This window comes from Desmodus rotundus, chromosome 2 (assembly GCF_022682495.2).
Source record: "Desmodus rotundus isolate HL8 chromosome 2, HLdesRot8A.1, whole genome shotgun sequence".
Lineage (NCBI taxonomy): Eukaryota > Metazoa > Chordata > Mammalia > Chiroptera > Phyllostomidae > Desmodus > Desmodus rotundus.
Genome location: NC_071388.1, coordinates 92,065,639 through 92,087,663, shown reverse-complemented (window position 1 = coordinate 92,087,663; position 22,025 = coordinate 92,065,639). Strand labels below are relative to the sequence as shown.

The 22,025-nt window shown below is 40.6% G+C and overlaps 1 protein-coding gene across 34 annotated transcripts in view; it reads left to right on the top strand.

Annotated features, from left to right (window-relative positions):
• ZBTB20 (zinc finger and BTB domain containing 20) overlaps positions 1-22,025 on the top strand; it is an 830,054-nt gene that overhangs the window by 628,369 nt on the left and 179,660 nt on the right. For 33 of the 34 annotated variants that reach the window (XM_071220624.1, XM_053918373.1, XM_053918396.1 and 30 more), the window contains one exon: positions 8,533-8,572. The exons of the other annotated variant lie outside the window; for it this stretch is intronic. The gene's annotated coding sequence lies outside the window, so the exon portion shown is untranslated. The remainder of the gene's footprint in view (positions 1-8,532; positions 8,573-22,025) is intronic. 34 annotated transcript variants of the gene reach the window in all.

Sequence of the window (22,025 nt, the reverse complement as noted above, 5' to 3'; positions counted from 1 at the left end):
AACAGAACATCAGGTGTAAGTACCTGCTTAATTTATATCTTTTAATATAAATTTTGTGTCATGATTTTCCTCTTTGTATTTAAAAAAGGGTGGGGGAAGCATTTGAGTGAAAAAATTCAAGTAAAAAGAGCCTTCTGTTCACACTGTTGTGGATCTTTCTTTCTCCTGCCAAGCCTGTATTTATTCCGAATCCCATTGTCCTACTACCATGTTACTTTCTGTGTTTACACACCAAGGAGTCTCAGGATGAGTTTGCCCTGTAATAGGCACCACCTTTCTTGTACCAAATGGCATTAATGGTAGGTTGTGAGCACCACTGTGAAAAAGTGTTTCTAATTGATTGGCCCACATGATAGCAACACCAGACCTTTAAAGGATATCAATGTACTGTAGAAAAGGTCCTGGTATTCCAATCCATTCGGAATCCATAAAGCTACAACTTCAGGTGTTTGCAGTATGGAAGGAAAAGTTGTCTGGGATCAGAATGTCGTCATGCCATTTGGTCTATTTTAGTAGCGATAAGAAATCATCCTAAATGTAATAAACAGATTTTGCCACCCCTCCCAACACTGCTGCTTTTACTTCATTGTAATCTACCAGGCCCAACATGGTAAGAATCAGGAAGACTCAGGAGGCTTTCTGTGGGGTAAGGTTTCGTGGCAAGTTATATCTCAGCAATGTCTCAGGCTAGGAAGCAGTCCCAAACTGAATTACTGAACTTTACTTCTTGAATAGCCTCTTTGCATTGATCATTATTCCATCATTTAAGTTTTTGAAGGATGACATCCTTCAGAGTTACCATAGCTTATTAAGAAAAAGGTAAGGCATCACTGTTGATTTCCTTATTGTTCTTCTCAAGGTAGATTCAAAAAATGGAGGACGGTCTTAAAAAGCAGACCCCAAGATATGAAGAACTGTTTGTAGCATTTATAGTCTTCCTAAGACTGACCAAAAGGAATGCAAATACTTCAAGAAACTTGCCTATAGAGACCCTAAAGTACCCCATGGGCAATTGCACACTCTCTGTATGCCCACTGAACAACCCTTCCATCTGACTTTAACTTATAAACCTTTGTAAGATAGAAAATAGAGAATTAAAAGCCTCCAAATCCTGGTTGCATGAAATGTCATTAAATCTAGCATAAAATTTCTTGAATCTGTCAGATAAAGGAAATCGTGTATCCAGAGTGAAGACGGAATATCAATTGACAGGAACCTATGAAGCTGGCACTTATTCTGAGAGACATATGAATCTAAAAATCCAATAGTGCTTCATCCTTTGAAAACACTGGGAGCCAGAAAGGTATTAGGAAAGTCAATAAGGTAAAAATCTTCATCCTACTATTTGGAATGACTCCCACATAAGAATTAATTAACATAATACTTCTAGAACATTAAAAGGATATTAAAATGTTATCTCTACCCATAGAAAACAAAGATATAAACCCGCCTACCTTGTAGAGAGAGTAGTTGAAGAGAGAAGATTGGAAAGATTAAAGGCATGTCTAAGAGGCCATCTCTGCCCTGTTGTAACTCCATTTACCCTCTTCACATGGAAGGATAAGTGTTGAACTTCAGTTCATCTGAATTCCTCAGTTCTGTCATCAATGCAGTGACACATTCTAATTTTCTGATTCATTTGTGATGAATAAGCTCTCCCTTTTCTATTCACAATGCTAAAAGTAACCAATTTCTTTGGGTATTGTGATTACTTATTTTCCACTTATTTAAAATTTCTCTTTTATTGTATTTTTTGCCATTACTATTTATCCCCCTTGTACCCTCTTCCATCTCCCCTCACAATCACCACACTGTTGTCCATGTCCATGAGTCTTTTTTGCTCTATCCCTCCACCCCCTAGATTCCCCACCCCATAGCTGTCATCCTGCTCTCTGTCTATGAGTCTGTCTCTATTTTGCTTGTGAGTTCAGTTTGTTCATTAGATTCCACATATGAGTGAGATCATATGGTATTTATCTTTCTCTGACTGGCTTATTTCACTTAGCATAATATTATTTTCTCTTAGCAAAGTTTGTCTCACTCTTTCTCAGCCAGTGTGAATTCTGTGTGCAGAAAAGCCCTTGGACAGTACCAGCACTTAGGCTTGGAGTTAGTCAAAAGGAATGAGAAACTGACGACCCGGATTCTGTTTTTAACCCAGCCAGATACCTCAGCTGGCAAGTGGCTCAGCTTCCGCACCATAAAATGGGTATAATAATAGCTTTCCCTTACCACTGTGAAATATTTAGAATGCAAATCAAGCCAAACCTGTCTCCTTCCAAAGGAGAAGCTTAAACTAGCCTGCAAAATCCTGAATGAGCCCAGATTTCAAGAGGAAACATAAAGTGGGAACCACCTAGAGGTAGTGTAATTTAGTGGTTAAAAATATGTAGACTTTGGAATAGTACAGCCTTATGCAGATCCCAGCAGCTGTGTGATTTGGGGTAAGTTTCCCAATTTCTCAAATCTCCCTTTTTTTCTCTAGTGAATTGGAAGTATCGGTATTTACTCGTGGAGTCAGGATTAAACAATGGACAGTTAGCGCTGCTTTTCAAATTCTTCTGCTTAGGTGATCCTCTCATTCAAGTGGGTGATGTGGTACTTGGGGTGCTGGGACACTGCCTGAAGCAGTCTGCCACACATGAGACTTGTCAGTGAGCTCTCAGGTTTCACCCTAAAAATACATACAGATTTTGCATTCTGCTCCTCAATATAGTCTTGTTTGTTTCACTAAACTGGAAGTTCCACGAGGCCAAGAACAGTATCTGTTTTATTTCTTCTATAACATTCAATAAACAGTTATTGGAGAAATGAATACATGTACAAATAAGAGTTTAAATTACTCAGCCACAAGGACAACTACCCCACCAAATACACAACCGTGTCTTTATTATTTATTTTGTATCTTTGCGTACTCATTATACTGCTCCGCCTCCCTGGGCATACCCATAATCAAATTTGAGAAGCATTTATTTAGCAGGATGCCGGAAGCCACAGAAGGTACTCAGTTAATAGTAACTCATTTCTCTCCTCTCAGCTTCTCTACCTCATTGCTCCTAAGGCTCTGTGGACTTTTTTTTTTTTTTAAGAAATTATAAAGGACTGGGAAAGTCAGAGTTGGAGGCCTTTAAAGGAGCCTCAGTGTCTCTAGCCATATACTTACCCAGGTATTTTTCTATACATTTTGTTTACTCCTGACTTCAGCTAATCACACCTTGTTGAAACTTCCTAGAGGTGATAAGCAGCAGGATTGAAAGAGCTCTTTCTCCTCCTCGCCTTAGGGCAAGAGTTACTAACCAGGAATTCATGGATGACCTTCATGGAGTCTAGGAGCTCCTTGAAACTTGGTATTTTGGGGCAATTTCTAGAGAGAAGGATTCTCATAGGGATCTGCGTTACTATTGCACTAAAACATTATATAAGTTGAAATCAGTACTGACTACTATTTAAGTTACAATTAATAATATCTTTAGTTCCTTGGAGATAGATAGTATATAATAATTTCTACTTGGAAATCACAAAGCTAAGATTAGACTTCCACAAGTCACCCCTTCTCCCCCTTTCTACTCATGTCTACTTTACCATGTTTTAAGGTCCTGATCATTTGGGCTTTGCAGTTACATATTCCTTGCTAGATGTTTGTGCTTTGAACCTAGCATGCTTAATGCAAATATTTTTACTCTTATGCAAAACTATTATAGATAATTCTTGAAATTTCTAATGAAAACAAGTTATAGACATATTAAGGTGAATATCACTTAGGCAGAAAGGATGCATATCAATAAAATAACATTGAACTGAATAAAAATAAGCATATATAGATTAGTACATATACTCAAAATTGCCTAGCAGTTTGTAATTCAATCAAGAATTTGGGGCCTTTGGACGTTTATGAGCATTTATGAATTGTATAAGAACTCTGAAATTAAATATTTGGTCTTAAAATTAAATTTGGGATAGCTATTATTGTTTTTCATTAAGATTTAAAGACAACAATTATACCCAATAAAATCTTCAATTTAACTTGGCTTTAATTTGTCTTAGACCATGACATGCACACTGTGATTTTTCTCCCCATCTTGGATTCCTGTTATTGACAGACAGCCTGTGTATAGTTGACATCCAGAAATATAGTTTTGTTTTATTCCAGATCTTGGATGTATTGGTTAGTCTGGGTACAACATACTATTGATCTCTTCTGATCACATCAAAAATTTAATTTTGATGAAATTGTATGAAAAAAATGCTTCTTGAAATTTAAAAAAGGCATGTTATATGCTTAGATATAAGAACATAAATACAAAGTATAATTTAAAAAATAGAATTTAGGTGTAGGTAGATAGACTTTGCCTCTTTGCACAACCAAAAGAAGGGCAACAACAATTTTAAAACCAAAAAATAACCATAACTGCCAGAAAATCAAACCGTATGGAAGTCCGACAACCAAGGAGTTAAAGAAGAAACATTCATTCAGACTGGTAGGAGGGGCAGAGACAGGCAGCCGGGATGGAGAAGACACACAACAAGGTGGCGGCTGGAGGTCTAGGCAGGTGAGGCAGCAGCTGGCATACCAGGGTGGGCAAGGCCACAGCTGGATGACAGGGCGCTCCCACATTTGCATGCAGATAAACTGGGAGAACCACTGGGCCAAGCATCCCAGGGTTCCAACGTGGGGAAAAAGCCTCAAAACCTCTGACTGTAAAAACCTGTGAGGGTTAAACTGGTGGGAGAAACTCCCGCCCTCACAGAAGAGTTGGTTGGAGAGACCCATGGAGTCCTAGAATGTACACAAACCCACCCACCAAGGAATCAGCACCGGAAGGGCCCAATTTGCTTGTGGGTAGCAGGGGAAGTGACTGAAAGCCAGCCGAGAGCTGAGCTAGCACGCATTGTTCCTCTTTGACACCTTCCCCATATACAGCAACACAACACAGCAATTCGGGTTGCCCTGCCCTGGCAAATACCTAAGGCTCCACCCCTAATCGAACAGGTGCACGGAAACAAAGAAATATGGCCCAAATGAAAGAACAGATTAAAGCTCCAAAGATAGAACTGAGTGACAAAGAGATAGACAACCTATTAGATGCAGAATTCAAAACACTGGTAATCAGAATGCTCACAAAAATGTTTGCGTATGGTCACAAAATAGAAGAAAAAGTGAAGGCTATGTAAAATGAAATTAAAAAAATATATATATACAGGGAACCAACAATGAGGGGAAGGAAACCAGGACTCAAATCAATGATTTGGAACAGAAGGAAGAAATAAACATTCAACCAGAACAGAATGAAGAAACAAGAATTCTAAAAATATGAGGAGAGGCTGAGGAACCTCTGGGACAACTTTAAACATTCCAACATCTGAATCATAGGGGTGCCAGAAGGAGAAGAGGAAGAGCAAGAAATTGAAAACTTATTTGAACAAATAATGAAGGAGAACTTCCCCAATCTGGCAAAGGAAATAGACTTCCAGGAAGTCCAGGAAGCTCAGAGAGTCCCAAGAATGTTGGACCCAAGGAAGCACACACCAAGGCACATCATAATTACATTGCCCAAGATGAAAGAGAAGGAGGGAATCTTAAAAGCAGCAAGAGAAAAGCAGAGAGTTACCTACAAAGGAGTTCCCATAAGACTATCAGCTGATTTCTCAAAAGAAACTTTATAGGCAAGAAGGGGCTGGAAAGAAATATTCAAAATCATGAAAGGCAAGGACCTGCATCCAAGAGTACTCTATCCAGCAAAGCTATCATTTAGAATGGAAGGGCAGATAAAGTGCTTCCCAGATAAGGTCAAGTTAAAGGAATTCATCATCACCAAGCCTTTATTATATGAAATGTTAAAGGGACTTACCTAAGAGAAAGAAGAAAATTAGAACTATAAACATTAAAATGACAACAAAGTCACAATTATCAAGAACTGAACCTAAAAACAAAAACTAAAACTAAGCAAATAACTAGAACAGGATCAGAATCACAGAAATGGAGATCACATGGAGGGTTATCAGTGGGGAGGGGGGAGGGGAAGAGTGGGGGAGAAGGTACAGGGAATAAGAAGCATATCTGGTAGGTATAAAATAGTCAGGGGGAGGTTAAGAATAGTATAGGAAATGGAGAAGGGAAAAAACTTATATTAATGACCCATGGACATGAACTAAGTGGGTGATGCTAGTGGGAGGGGGCATGTAGGGTGGAGGGGAATAAAGAGCAGAAAAAAATGGGACAACTGTAATAGTATAATCAATAAAATATACTTTTAAAAATGAAAACAACAGTATATTATTGAGAATTATTGAGTTTATAACGTGCAACACAAAAATGATGAGTGAGCATATTTCATAGATAAACAGTAATCATGTTTTTCTCCTTCCCCTCAAAGATTACGACAGAAAGCAAGCTGAAAAGAGGTTGTGGGAAAGGGAGAGGAAAAAAGAAAGAAGGAAGGAAAGGAAGGAGGGAAGGAAAAGGGAAGGAGGGAGAGGGGGATAAAAATATATACTTTAAATGTATTGATTTTTAGAGAGGAAAGGCAAGAGAGAGAGAAAAAAAAACATCAATTTGTTGTTCCCCTTATTTATGCATTCATTGGTTGATTCTTGTATGGGCCCTCACCAGGGATGGAACGTGTGGGGATGATGATCTAATCAACTGAGCTACCCAGCCAAGTTCAGGGAAAACATTTTAAAGGATGCCCCAGTACAATTGCCTAGGATCCTGGCTTGCCGAAGAGACTACAATGTAGCAAAACTTAGAGCTTTAAAGTCCTTAGAGCATATATTATATACATTTCAGGTTTGTATGTACTCTCAATAAATCATAAATAACCTAATTATCTTACTTAAAATGTTCATTAAGTTCATCAATTTTGTGAAAGAATTTAAAAGCATCGGAGACCCCTAGTCTCTCTTGTGTTAGCATATATTATGATCAGATTTTCATCTTGAGTCTTGTCCGTGGAGAGAAACACCAGCCTGTCTACCTGCACGTGCGTGGACAGGATTTCACCTCGGAGATGAGGGAGTAGCTTGTTCTTTGGAGGAACAACTATGATCGTGCATTTGTCCAGAAAATTTGCTAAGAAGTGAAGTCTTTAATTGCCAGTTTTCTGCTTTAGCTTTATTCTATGCTCAGTTATTTAATCAGATCCTTCTTGATCTCTTTTAATATGGTTTGTTTTGCATATTTCTGGAGGCCGTATGTGAAGTGGTTGTAATCATGGTGTCAGAGAGACAAGAATTCAATCAGTGTTGAGTCCTTGATATATTTGAATGGGAGGGGGTGGGGATACCTGCTTTGTTTTCTCAGCTTCCTTGGATGGTTTATTAATTTGTTGTGGATCTTATGTTACTTCAGTTTTATTCATCTGTAAGAGAAGGTATCAAAACAATGATGAGCAGGCCAATCTCATAATAGCCTATTTGGCTTGTAAGTTGAAGATTACAAAGGAGAATTACTAGATTTCAAACACAGAATGAGAAACCGTTAAGCTCACCTCCCCCAAACCTGAAGTGGTTATCATTAGAGACGTGTTTTGGGGGACAAATGCTTTACCTAATATCATTTTGTCAGAGGGGACACTGCTGGGCTGGTGAGACAGGAGGAGGAGGCAGTACCAAGTCCTCAGCCAGCACCAATCCCAGTCCTGAACTGAGTGTTGGCAATACACGGAGGTGGTGAGTTTGTCCAGAGGGTCTTCTGGGCGCTGAATATGAGTTCATCCTTGAAAGAACCAAAGTTTATCAGAGGTTGACTCATCCTTGTAAAAATTACCTCAGATTTCTCATGTACTACACAGTAAAGCTTTTACCTATTCTACCTTTTTTCTTTCTTTTTTAAGGTTGTATTTACTTATTTTTAGAGAGAGGGGAAGGGAGGGAGAAGGAAAGGGAGGGAAACATCAATTTGAGAGAGAAACATCAATCAGTTGCCTCTTGTACGAGCTCCTACTAGGAACCAACCCAGGCCTACATCCCACAACCCAGGCAGGTGCCCTCACCAGGAATCAAACCAGAGACCTTTTGCTTTGCAGGATGATGCCCAACCAACTGAGTCATACGAGTCAGGGCGCTTTCACCTGCCCCAGCCAATGCTGCCCAGTAGACATTTATGTATGCAACAATAGAAATGTTGAGTACTTGAAATGTTGCTGGTGTGACAGAGGAACTTAAACGTTTAATTTTTCATTGAATTTTAATTAATTTAAATTTACTAGATAAATGTGGCTAGTGACTACTATAGTGTACAGCACAGCTCTACAAAATATATGATTCAGATCAGAAAGAACTTTACATGGAAAAAGGTTGGCACTTCTTGCACTGGGAAGTACTGTGCTGGTCACACAGCAGGAGGTCACACCTTTGGAAAATGTTATGAGGTTGGACCTCCTTTTTCTATGGGCTTCAGCTGACAAAATGGATTTCTACAACTCATCCTTTAGGGACGACCAGTCCCATCTCTGCAATACTTAGACTGACTTTCCTTCTCCCCACAGTACCATTGGGTTCATGTTTAATCCCTGTTTTTTCTTTGATTTTCAGTTCCTTGACCATCAGTCTGTGGCCTGCCCCTTCTCTTTATGTAAGTAAAATTGGTTTCTTTACTTTTCCAAAGAAGTGTCAGATGTGGGAAATTTGGGTCTTTATTGGCAACTTGTCTAGTTGACTCTGTTGTGGTTCCCAGCACTTCTTCAGTGTGCATTAGCCTCTTTTGTGTGTGGAGTTAGTGCTGTTTGTGGTAGTAGCAGTAGTCGCCATTCGTGAGGGGCTGCAAAGACCAGCAGTCCCAGCAACTGGACTCGTATAAAGACTGCCTTTTACTCGGCCGCAGCTGCTTTTTGCAAAAGCCACTGCTCTTCTAAACTATAGCGTACATTCTCCAGCCAGATACGCACAACAGTTGGGCTTTTGCTCCACTGGAAATAAATGGACAATTATTTATTCTTCAGTGATACACCCATCCCTAGGTTCAATGGTTTTTAATTTCAGCTTTGTCATTTACTGACAAAATTTCTGATATCCTTTTACTAAGAAGTACCAGACTTCAGCCATTTAGGTTAAAACTGTGTGAGAAACTGTGAAGTCCAGGGAGGGAAAAAGGAAAGAGAGAAATCCAGGGCTACATGTACCATGTTTATAAAAGGTTTATAAAAGGTACCATTCTTTTTTTAGAAAAGATGCAAGTCATTTGGAGAGAAAAAAATCTTAATTTCAGATGAAAAGAGAGAATATTTATTATTTAAAGCCCAAATTAGGATTCACTCAATGGGTTTGGATAAATTGTACCTTGAGCTGCTTGAAAGAGGTTCTGGGGCAATGAACCTAAATAATCGAAGTCATTGCATGAGATACCACCCAAGAGATGCTGCAGGTAGGGGCAGTCACCTTATGTGATAAATAATCATTTATTTACTTAAATAAATGATTTTTTCAAGCTACGCTCTCACTCTCTGGTGAGCACAACTGGTTCCCATTCACAACATTCTATCTTACTTCACTGGCTCCTCACTCCGAGGATTTCTTGTAATCATTTGCACAGAAAGGGAGTTCCCATGGCTCTTTTGCTTATGTGGGGCTTCCACTAATATTCTTAGAAGCTAGGTAAATATATTTAGGAGGAACAGAATCCTCCAAAGGATGCCCAGGCGAAAGTCGGAAGTGACAAGTTATTTGACAGAAAAAGGAGATTGATTAAACTCCCACAGGCTGGTGCTGTGCATAATGCATTTATACAGCAGGGGTGGGTCCTCCCTGCCCCTGACAAGCCTTGTTATTCCTTATTCTCAGTGCTGATAGAGTGGGTCTGTCAGTGCTTTGGAGGGTGTCCATGGGCATGCTTATGGTTACCACTTTTATGTCTCTGCGTCCCTACCTCAGTTACCTAGGACTGCATATTTCTAGTCTTCTGACTGGCAAATCATTTTTGTTACAGTTCTTTGTGTAAAAACAGTTCACATAATAGCTCTGTGTTAGACAAGGAATTAATCCTCACATCACTGGGGATGAGTCAGCACAGTGCACTCCTGCCCGCACGGCTCAGCTATTATGACGTCAGCACTGGGGGGGCCGAGCCTCAGACACAGGCAGTACAGGGGAGTGGAGACCTGTGTCACAATTAGAGATCAAGATAGAGACCTTTGAGATAAAAAATGTAACTGACAGGCTGACTCTGGCTCATAGGAAAATGTGAAACTGATTTTTTGCTATATCAACCATCAGTCGAGCAGCTTGTGGAGAGAACCTAGCTTTTAAGCAGAGAGAAGGCTGGGAGAATGACCTGTGGTGGGCTGATAGTCCATTATTGTACCCACTGACCTCGTCCCAGCCTGATCTAAGCTTCGCTCACTGGGATTGTTCTAAATCCTGAGGCTTGCCTTTATATCAAGGGTGGCAGGGCCTATGACAGTCTTGCTGTCCTCAAGTGCCCCACAGACACAGCTGATGGCTCCAGAGGTGGTGCCCCAGATGCCCATCAAAGGGAAAGGAAAGTTCCTTGGGAACAGGTCAGAACATTATCTCCCCAGTGCTTCTAGCTTCAGAGCCTCTTGCGTGGCCTCCTCCAGGCACAGGCACAATTCTGCCTATTTGACCTTCTCTCCTTGGCACTGCATTTAGTCCAAAGTCCCAATCTGTATTTGTCACAGACTTCAATAGGAACTGAATAGCCTCCAGATGTTCCCTGAAGAGTTTTCCATTTCATTATTCTTTAGCAGAAATGAGGAGGGGCCCTACACAACCTGCCATGCTGCCTTGAAGCAGGTATCACAGTCTCACCCTAAGTGGGACCTCAATGCAGTTCAGACCCTGATCCATTCTCAGGACAGTACCTTTCAATATTGAAAACTAAGTGTTGAAAAGGCTGAACATTCACTGCTTCTGTGACATTGTCTGTTAACAAGACATTTTCCCCCATCACACCCTCTACCCGAGTCTTACTCTCATCCTGTGAGTCATCAGAAAGTACCTTACTTCTGGGATCTGCCCTCATTATATTTCTAAGAGGCTCCTACCATGCTTGTGGAAGCTAATACTACTGCTTGGTTTAGTTTTGTTTAATTATCATGCATAGCTCTTTATTCAGTTTTCAGTCAACAAACATGTATGGAAAGCTAGTCATTCTGCTTGGTCCCTGGAACTCCAAAACAAATAAGAAGTGCTGCTTGCTGTTAAGAATCTCACAGCCTGGTAGGGGAACTAAATAGTAAACAAAGGCTATATCATGTGGTAGGAGCTGGAATGGAAGTATATACCAAATGTAGCAAGGGTTATGAGAAAGGAGTGCTTACCTACACGTGAAGAGGTACCCAAGCTCAGCTTTGAAGTCTAAAGAATGAATTGCAACTTACCAGGTGGGTGTGGGGGAGGGGAACGCAAAAGGGGATCAGCATCAGGAAAAGCAAAGTCAAGGCATTTGCAAAGTCAGGAGGCATCCCGCAGCAGCCAGATCCAGAGGACAGTAGTCAGTGTGGCCGGCACATGGTGGTTGGAAGAGGAGCCTGAAGCTGAAGCTGAGAAGTGGTACAAGGCAGATCACAGAGGACCTAGGAGTCTGTGCAGAGGAAGGAGTTTGGACTTGATGCTGCAGGACTGAGGACACTTTGAAAACTTTTAGCCAGATTTGTGTTTTAGAAAAAGAGCTTCCTGGTGATGGTAGTGATGGCTGACTGAAAAGGGGAGAGCTTCCTGGTGATGGTAGTGATGGCTGACTGAAAAGGGGAGATCAGGTCGAAGGTGAAGGTCGAAGGCCTGAAACGTGCAGCAGGAGCGGAGAGGAGAGGGTGTTTGGTAGTGTTGGTATAGACAGTGACCTTGCATAATGCCAGCATGTCTTGGCCCAATGGAACGTCCTTGCCTTCTAGGAGAAAGGCTGGTGTGACCTGTGGGGCTAAATATCAGATCAAAGTATATCTTTATGGGAGCTTCACCGGAGACCTCAATTTGAATCTGACCTCACTCTGAACTGGTGCCTGCTGGTCTCCAGAGATGTGTGTCTCCTCCCACAGGGGACATGGGGGTGGAGCAGGCCCATCAGGAGAACATTCCCAGTTCTCCTTTCTGCCTTTCTTACTTTTCATCTGAAAATGAAACAGTTGCTTAAGACTGTCCCCCTAAAGCCAATCGATGCCTCGATTTTCTATCATTTTCCCATTGCTGCCTTTTTCTAAGCAGAAGTTTCAAGTCATTGAGCTGAATTCCAACTTATGCACAGCCGGGTGTTGAAACAATTCAGTATATTCATTCCTGCTTTCTGAATTAGAGTTCACCATAAGTGTGCTTTTCTCTTGTTCACTTTGGGCTGCCAGGACAATTTAAAGGAAATTTTCAGCAGCTTATGTTTCGTGTACCATGTTCTCTTTTGCAAATGGGAGTATATGTGTGGGTGTGTTTAAGTCTTCTCTATATTGCTTTCTGGAGAAATGTTTGAGAAGATGAACAAGACAAGGAATGAGGACCCATGCAAAGCCCAGGTCCCTTCAGTGACCTGAGTGCAGAATGTAGGCTGGTGATCAGATGGTCAATTATGTGTTTGTCAAAACACAGTGGGCTGCATTCCAGACTGCCAGCTTTGGAGGCCCAGCTTCTGCCAACCAAATGTCATCTGGGAACATGCAACACTGGGCACTGTGAAGGAGTTTGAAATAGACCATGCCACAGCCAACCTACTGCCAGTCTTATAGCACCAATATGGCATGCACAGCCGGGCCCCATGTCTCAGAGCTCAGGAATTCACTGTACTAAATTCAAGAGGTCAGATGGGTTCGTGTTTTCAAAGCCTATGTTCTCTGCTTTGAACATTGTGACTTGCTCCTCAGCAATTTCCAAGGGATTTTTCCAGTCATATCTCTGTGGAAACCACTCTTTATTGATGGTTATGAGAACCTTGTAAATGTCCCAGAGGAGAGAAAAAAAATAAGCTTGCTCTGACAATGACTGTGATTCCGACAGAGGGATTCCAACGCTTAGGAAATTACATTAAAGGTGCATAGCTTTTAAAATATCAGGAACCACCTTGGCAACTTATAAAAACCAGAAGGGCTTTGCCTGTTTTATAAAGTGATTTGCATATACCTGCATAAATAATGTCCCCACCTGTACTTTTGTGCATTTAGGTTGAATAAATTAAATTCAGTGATCTTTAAGATACTCACTGTCTTTCCTGGCTCAGATAACCATTTTCAGGACGCTTCTTATTTTTTTCTTGTGGTAGTAGTGGCTATTTTTTTTTCAATATTTCAACTAATTTAGAGAATCCAAACACTGCAGATCAGTCTACCACAGCCAGAAGCATTGCCTTCTTCTGCTTACATTTCTCTTAGCCTTTCTACCTAAGACCATGAGGTCCATATGCTTTTCATAAAGGAAAATGGGGAGTATGTTACTAAGATGAAAAAACAGCGTAAGACAGAATCAAGCACCACTGCCTGTATGCATATCTAGACTTGCACTGATACACATCTCAGGGAGACACTCAATTAACCTTTTCTGTATTTGGCCACTCTGCCACTCCTTGAGGAACCATGCAGTCACTAAGCCAGGGTTGTCAAACTCATTTTCACCGGGGGCCACATCAGCCTCACTGTTGCCTTCAAAGGGCCAAATGTAATTTTAAGACTGTATAAATGTAACTACTCCATAACAGTTAAGCGAGGGCTCAGCGCTGCTGCCAGGTAGAAACAAGGTGGAGGGCCGGATTCAGACCTCGGGCCATATGTTTGACACCTGTGCACTAAGCCATATCAGTTATAACTTGGGCCTTCGAATCAAAGCCTCGTCAGTACGCCAGCCTCAAGCACAATCACCTGTAATATATTATTAAGCACTTACTGTATACAAAGAATCATGATTAGTGGGGAGTTAAAATATAAATCTAGGTCACTGCCCTTGCTTGCTCTTAAGGAAGTTAGAATTAAATTAGGAAAAGAAGTTATACCTTTGAGTGCTACAGATGCATATAAGATAATCAATGATAATTCCAAAAGGAATGATAAAGTCCAGCGAGCAGTACAGGATTTTATTCATGATAGAGATTTGAGGGATGGAAAGCTTCATGTAAAATGTGATTCAGCTGGGTCTTGAAAGATGGCTAGAATGTAAAAAAAGATGAAGAGTAAAAGAAAGATATTCCAAGCAAAAGCACAAACCTAAGTGTTGGAATCTTGGAGGGGATCTAATAAATAGCATTGCTCTTCCTCACTCAGATTCCAAACCCATTGACAATAAAATAAAAGAGCTTATGGCTGGGGAAACAAAATTTTTTATAAAGGCCAGATTGAAGATTATAGCTTAATTTGAGTGGTACAGTGGGTTTGCTGACTCCCTTTCCTTCAATCTACATCTTGGAAAAGTGCTCCCAAGGGAAAATTTAGATCCGCATAAGAGCAACGCTTTTTCAGGTCACTAACTCCAACTAGCCTAGGTAGGAAAGGAAGGAGAAAGAGGCTAAATATCTGCACTTACAAACTTTGATGGGTTGTTTCCACCTGGGAAACATGGACCAAGTGCCATCTCACCAACAGGGTGATTTTCCTCCATTGGGAAGTATAAAGAATGAAGCAAGAGGCAAGGTGTGTTTAGAAAACTTCCTCTGGAAACGAAGAGTCAGCAAGGGGCATTCCTAACCGAACTCTAAGATCTACAGGGTGGAAAACAAAAAGAGGAAGTACTGAGTGAGATGAAAATGAGAACCAAAGCCCAGAAGCCAAACAAGGAGGGCATAGCTGCGGTTGGGACCAGGAGTCATAGCAGTATTGAAGGTCTAAGCTAAGGGTTCCTTTTCAGACTCTCAAAGTTACCAGAACCAGATCCCCAGGGAATAGGCAAGAAAGGAAGATAATGGACTAACACCTCACTGGAAAAAAAAAAAACCTCTTATCTTTTGTTAAACTAATAATAACAATAAGAAATAACACATTTTTTAATCCTCACCTGAGGATATGTTTATCGGTTTTAGAGAGAGAGGAAGGGGAGGAGAGAGACAGAGAGAAACAGCAATGTGAGAGAAAAACATCAATCAGTTGCCTCCCACCAGGGATCGAACACGCAACCTTTTGGTGCATGGGATGATGCTCCAACCAAGTGACCCACCCGGCCAGGGCAGAAATAACATTTGTTGAGTGCTTGCCTTGCTGCAGGGACTGGACAAAATAATTGTAATGGCTATCTGATTTAACATTTAAAACTACTCTTATTGATTAGATGCTGTTATAATCCTAATCTTGAAGATGAAATGGAGATTTCACATGTTTGAGTAAACTTCCCAAGAATACCTAGTGAGTAATAGACGTAGAGCTTGAATCCAAGACTACCTGTCTTAAAAGCCGTGGCAAAATTTTGTTAAACACAAAATGGGAGTCTACTAAATGCTGAAGATGTAATGGTGAGCAAAACACACGTATCTTTGCCCTACTAGAGTTTATAATCTGGGGAAAGAATGATATATTTATCAAATGGTCACATAAAAGAACTTATAATTACAAACTGTGCTTATTGCTGTGAATTAAAAGTCCCAGGTGCTCTAAGAGCATATATAAGAGGGGAATCTGAGTCTGGAAGTTCAACAGAAGCTTCCCTGAGAAAGTGACACTTGAGCTGACATCTGAAGAAGAAATACAAGAGGTGCAATTAGGTGGTAGAAGAGGTTTCCAGCATGGGGAACAGCAAGGGTGAAGCCTTGTGTATAGCTGGATCGAGAGAATGAGGTAAAGAACAGCCCAGGGGAGGCTGAAAAGATATAGCAGGGCCTGATGACACTGGGGTCTTTGTAGGTGCACTAGGGACTTTCTTCATGGAGATGGGAAAACAAACTTAAGAAAGAATGTGGTATAATCAATTTTATATTCTAAAAAGATATGCTACTCTCGGACACTTATCCCAGACAAATGGAAACACCCACACAAAAACCCGTACACCAGTATTCACAGAAGCTTTATTTGTAATAGTCCCAAACTGAAAAGAACCCAAATTACCTTTGATGAGTGAAGGGGTAAACAAACTGGTACGTCCATACCATGGAATACTTCTCAGCACTAAAAAGTAATGAACTCTTGATATGTACAACTTGGATTAATCACAAAGGTATTATGCTGAGTGAAAAAAGACAATCTCACGATTATATACTTTATGATTCCATTTATATATAATTTTTGAAATGACACAATTATGCAGGTGGAGAATGGATTAGTGGTTGACAGAGGTTAGGGAGTGGGGAAAAGATGGAGCTGACTGTGGCTATAAAAGGGTAGCAAGAAATGTCCTTATGATGGAACTGTTCTGTATCTTGACTGTGGTGGTGGCCACGTGAATCTACACATGCAATACCATAGCACAAAACCAAATCCCCCCTCACACATACACACAAGCGGGTACAGGATTTTTGATAAAGCTGGAGACCTCGAACACTGAGCGTAAGGATAAAGGGAGGAATCCCTTGGCTATTGTTACAAGAAAGAAGAAAGGAAGGATAGAGGGAGATGCAAGCTCTGTGTAGATTTGGTGCTGAGAGGATGAGAAGTTTCCCCAATGATGGCTCCTAGGGAGCAAGGTCCTTCTAAGAGTAGATAGATAGAAGATTTGGGGGAAAGTAAAGGTTTAAAATACTTCTTAGGGGAAAGCGACAGCAAGTTCACTAGAGAAGCATAGTACATTTCTCCTTGGCAAGGTGGAAGGCCTGGGTAAATCTGGTAGGTTAGTGTTGATAACCCATCTGCCTTGTGTGATTTTCTCCAGTAGTTCAGTTGCCAAGGTTGAAGACCAGAGATGTATATTTGAGTTCAAATTAGGATGGAATTCTGCCAGTATGTGTGACACGACATTCAGGGTTTCAGCTTCTTTTTTGGTGCCAGCTGAGGCCAGAAGGAAAGGGCAATAAATGGGCTCAACTTTCCCAGTCTCTAGTGAGCACTGACACTGCACCAGGCACCGTGTTTGGGACAGAAACATCAGAGGTCAATACGGCACCATCTCTGACCTCAAATTGTTCAGTCGAGGGAAGTTTGAAGGTTGACAGAAGGCCAGGAACAGGTGATTAGAAAATATCACCAAAAGACACACTGAGCCATGTCATTCCTTTTTTTTTTTTCCTTATGACTGCTCCTGCCTCCCATCTTGGCATTACCCAGTTATTTCCTTGCTTTTTCAAAACATCTGCTATATGCCTTATTGCCTCTAATACGTATTGCAACTAATATACAAGGTCTGTCTAGAACTTAGAAAGTATCCACTTTGTAGTATGAAAAATAGAGACACTTATTGAAGAAGATACAAGATGCAAGCAACATTGTGCACAGGACAATGACACCTCAGTCTCCTTCAAAGTAGGCACCTTGGGACCTCACACAGTTCTCCCAATCACCATCAGCTGCCCCATTATATTTTCCTGAATCTCATCAAAGGTCTGAAATCTCTTTCCTTTCAAAGGTAATTTTAGTTTTCGGGAAAGCCAGAAGTTACAGGGCACCAATCTGGTCTATAGGGGGCCTGAGCCACCTGGGTGATTTGATGTTTCTCTAAAAAACTGCACCAGACGTGATGCATGAGAGAGCACGTTGTCATGATGACACTGCTGCTCACCAGCTGCCCATAGCTGTGGCCTCCTGAACCATCCAAATAGTTTACGTGGAGGGATGTTCAAGCTTAACGCAAATTTAATGCAGATTCGTTGCTCTGCTTGGTCTGTCATTTTGAATGCGATGACTGCACAGTGCACATGCTCACTCAAGAGTGTCTATGGCCCCCACTGATGTGTACAGTGAAGTCGTCATTGTTCACCCATGCACATTCCAGTCCACTCTCCTTGGCTGCCAGGTTACGTCAATGTCATGCAAACTGTTCTCGTTATAGTGACAATGGTTGGACTTTCTCTGGACAGACCTCATATGAATGACAACTCTGATTTCTTCATCACCACTTTGCTAAAATATGATAATTTAGGAATAATTAGATAACCCACGTGAAGTGTGGTATTGGTACTGGGCGCATTCTCTCTAAACTGTAAGAGTTGCCATCTAACCATACAGAAAGACTGTTTACTAAAAGGGGGATGAAGAGAGAAGAAAAAGAAAGTGAATTATCTGTTGAAGACCTTATGAAATAGCTCGTCCTTCTTATTCAGGGAAACTCCCATTTGAAATCAATAGATGAGCCTCTTTCTAATGGTGACCTACACCATCAGCCTCCAAAAACAGCTTCCAGACCTAGAGACATGACAGGGTCCTATAGGGTAATTAAATTCTAGCTTCTAGGAATGTAAGACAAGATGTGGAAAAGACCTGAAGAATGGGGAAATTTCTAATTTCCAATAGAAGGAGGATTCCTTACTCGGATTTATCCTAAGCATTATAAACCCTGCAGAAGTCATGGCTGATCTGAGAGATACAAAAAATCCTTTTCTTAAATGTTGTTAGATATATCAGGTGCATAGGTTCAAGGTCATGACTAGCTGTGCATTTGTACCTGACTAATGTTAAGGCACAACGTTTAAGCTGTCAGTTTGGTTATAACACATGTTTCATAAGGGTGTGTGATACATGCAACCTACACTGTAATTTTTTTGACCATGACCTCTGCAGGGTAAAATGTGCCTTAGAAAGAGGCGATGGCAGTGATGGCTTCCCATTATTTCAACACATTCCATTCTGCTAGATTCCCTTTAGGAAATGACATCAGGGCTATTTGACTCAAAAGTAAATTGCAGATACATCTGGGGTAAAATTTGGCAGCTGTTGAGCAAAGCAGCTGTACTTTTTTTACTATTTACTTCTTTCATGATCCTATAATTCACACTTACTGTAAAATATTAAGAAAGTATAGGGTAAGGAGAAAACATCCATAATCCCACAACATAGAAACAATTATCATTAACAATTTTTTAGATCACTCTCTAGTCTGTTCTCTGAATTTTAACATAATTGAGCATACATTGTATCTATATGGTTGTACCCTATTTTAACTAAATATTATATGATAAGTATTTTCCATTATAACTGCAAACTCTGTAATGTCTGAATAATTTTGTATTATACAAAATCCCCCAATTTACCTAACTATGCCCTAGATATAAATATCTGGGTTATATCTGGTATTTGAGCTTTAAAGTCCTTTAAGGTGAGCACTACAATGCATCACCTGACTTGTCAAACATGGAGGAGAATGGAGGAAGCAGTGACATCACCCATCAAGAAAATGGGCAGGTAATGATGTCACCCTGTTAACAGGGTTACTAATTGCTACTGGTCATGAAGCTCGTATTTGAGTTTTTAAGTAATTGTTATAGGGTGAATCTATGCTGTTTTTCTCCCCAAAGTAAAAGATCTAATTTTTATTTCTAAAAAAAATACATTTAGTTTGTTTGGATTTGTTACAATACAGATATATACAGAAGGTAAAATTCATTCAAAATCTCACCTCCCAGACATAATCGCTATTAATGCTTTGGCAAATATATTTTCATACACATCTATTTGTCTGTCTCTCTCTTTATCTTTGTCTTTCTGTTTCCAAAAGGAAAGGAAAAGCTTCTTGCTGTTTTGTAATCTGCTTTTTCACTCAACATTGTAATAAGCATTTTCCATTTAATAAATATAGATCTATATTATCTTTTTGACAGCTGTATTGTACTCCGGTACATGAATAATTTATTGATCAATTACTTACTGGTATATATTTAAGATATTTGGTATTTTTTCTAATTGAAAGTTACAGTAACTGTTTTTATTCACATATGCATTTTGAAAATGCATGTGCCTAATTACCTCCTTAGAATCAATTTCTACTAGTGGAACTGCCATGGTTAAATGTATCTATTGCTAAACTGTCCTCACAGAAGAGTGTGTCAATGCATGTCCCCCAGCAAAGAAAACATTGCCCATTTCTCTTCATCTGCACGAATTCTGTAATTGTTCGCTGTAATTTTTGCTATACAGGTGAATTTTTTATATTGGGATTTTTTTTCTCAAGCCTAAAATCAAAATCTGAAAATGTAAATAAAAATATTAAATTCTATTACATGAAAATCACTGTGGTAGAAAATATTTTTTTAAAACTGGGAAATATATTTGTGTCATATTTCTAATATATTAAGAATGGTTATAATCCAGCAATGAAAGGGTGACTAACACAAAAATTTGGAAAGGGCAAATAATCAGTCTAACACACATTTCGTGGCTTAGTTGCATTTTGCGCTGCAAAGGCAGTGCTCCCTGAGGTCCTGGAAGCCGCCCTGGCCGCCATTTACTGTGCCCTGATAGCAGCACCCACCGCGCTGCCCTCCCGGGAATGCTGGCGAGCAAGGCACCACTCAGAGCCAGGCGTCACGTGCAGAGTGTCTGAGTAGGGGCAGTAGCACTTCCTGGTCATATATGTTTATTTGGCACCATCATCCCCCAAAGGGGCTGGCTAATTGTTCCCTCATATGAATATAAAAATGATCATCTGAGCTCTTCCATCAGACTCCAGAGTCAGTAAATTATTGGGAAGGGAGAAATGCACACTGGCAATATTGCCTGATCCATGTCTCCAGGGCAGAATTGACACTATTCTTCTACCAGATGTAGATAGAGATTTCTGGATGTTCTCATAAATAAAGTGCTAGAGGCCATGTCATCAATGTCCTCCACCTTTCTCTCTCTCTCTCTGACTCCCATGTGTATTACTACATACTTAATGAAGTGGAATATTTTTCAGCAACTTCAGGGAAAGTGAAAGACGCTAGAGAGGCAGAAATGCCACACTGACAGCATCAGTCCCTGCCTCCACCATCTAAACTGTGACAGTGTGTCTTCCCTGTGTTTTGGGATAGGAAGCATCTTTCAGAGGGATGGGGCTGTGCAAAGCTGTTCCGAGTGGTAATTGGAGCATTCCTCAGCATGTGCTCTGGGCCATTCTTTCTCCCTTTTTGGTGGAAAACTGTGTATGTCGAAGTTGTGCATGCCTTAAATCCTTAGGCCCTGTCCAGAAAGGGAGAAGAAGAAAGACAAACCATGCTGAAGATTGTATGGAAATCCTTTAAGCCAGCCACAAGCTAAGCAGAGCGGCAGAAACCAGGCCTAGTAAACAGCTTGTTCTCCACCTGAGCAGTGAAACACCCAGAAGGTGAGAGGTTGTGGTTCCAGCCAGGCTTCAGTGCTTCCTGCAGTGCAGCCAGATCAGTGGACCCAAGCCTCAGTGCTGAAGTCTCGCTTTCTTAATGATGATCTTAGGAAACTTCATGTGTTACACACCTGCCTCCATCCCGTAACCTGTACTTAGAAGCCAAATGGGGACACAGGTAATGATGGTTAATGTTGAAAGTTATTAATTGGCATTATAAGGGTTCCTTATTCAAAGAATCTTCCTACTAGGGTACTCGCAGAGGCATCTTATTCAAGTCTTTGCAGTGATAAAATGTCTTTGTTTCATGAGATTCTTCTTTTGAAGAGTGAATTTTAGGCATTCTTTCTGTAGTCTCTTTGTTATTCCTCATTCCCCCAACATGGGGTTATTGAAGACAAATCAGGCATACCTACCTTATCCCAGAAAATCACTTCCAGATATTTACTTAGAATGGGCTGTCTTACCTCTCACACTTTGACAGACAAAAATGGATTCCACCTTTAGTTCCTTCCTGTCAACTTCAAGGCTTTTTGGTACACGATGAATAATTGTCACCTCTAATTTAAATTTAACCCTGTATTTTGGATAAGAGAAGCATGTGTGTCCTGACATAATTTGAGGAAAAGATACACATAAATTTTTTAACAATGTCCTTGGGTCTGTTTGGTCCTTACAGGCTAGTCAAGGATGCATAAGAAAAGTAATAGGAAATCTCCACTTTGAATCATTTTCTGGGATCTTCCTCTGGCTCTTTTCCATCGTGACTATGCCTGAAACGATGCCCACTGCGCTGGTTCTCCCCTGACTGGCTGCGCGTGCCCCTGCAGCAGTTTTGTAACAGTACTTCTTAGGGAAGGTTAGGAAGAACCTTAGTGCCCTTTACTGCCCCCAAAATGCAGGAAGTACCTGTTGTCAGAGTGCCTAAGCACTATCTATCCACTAACTTC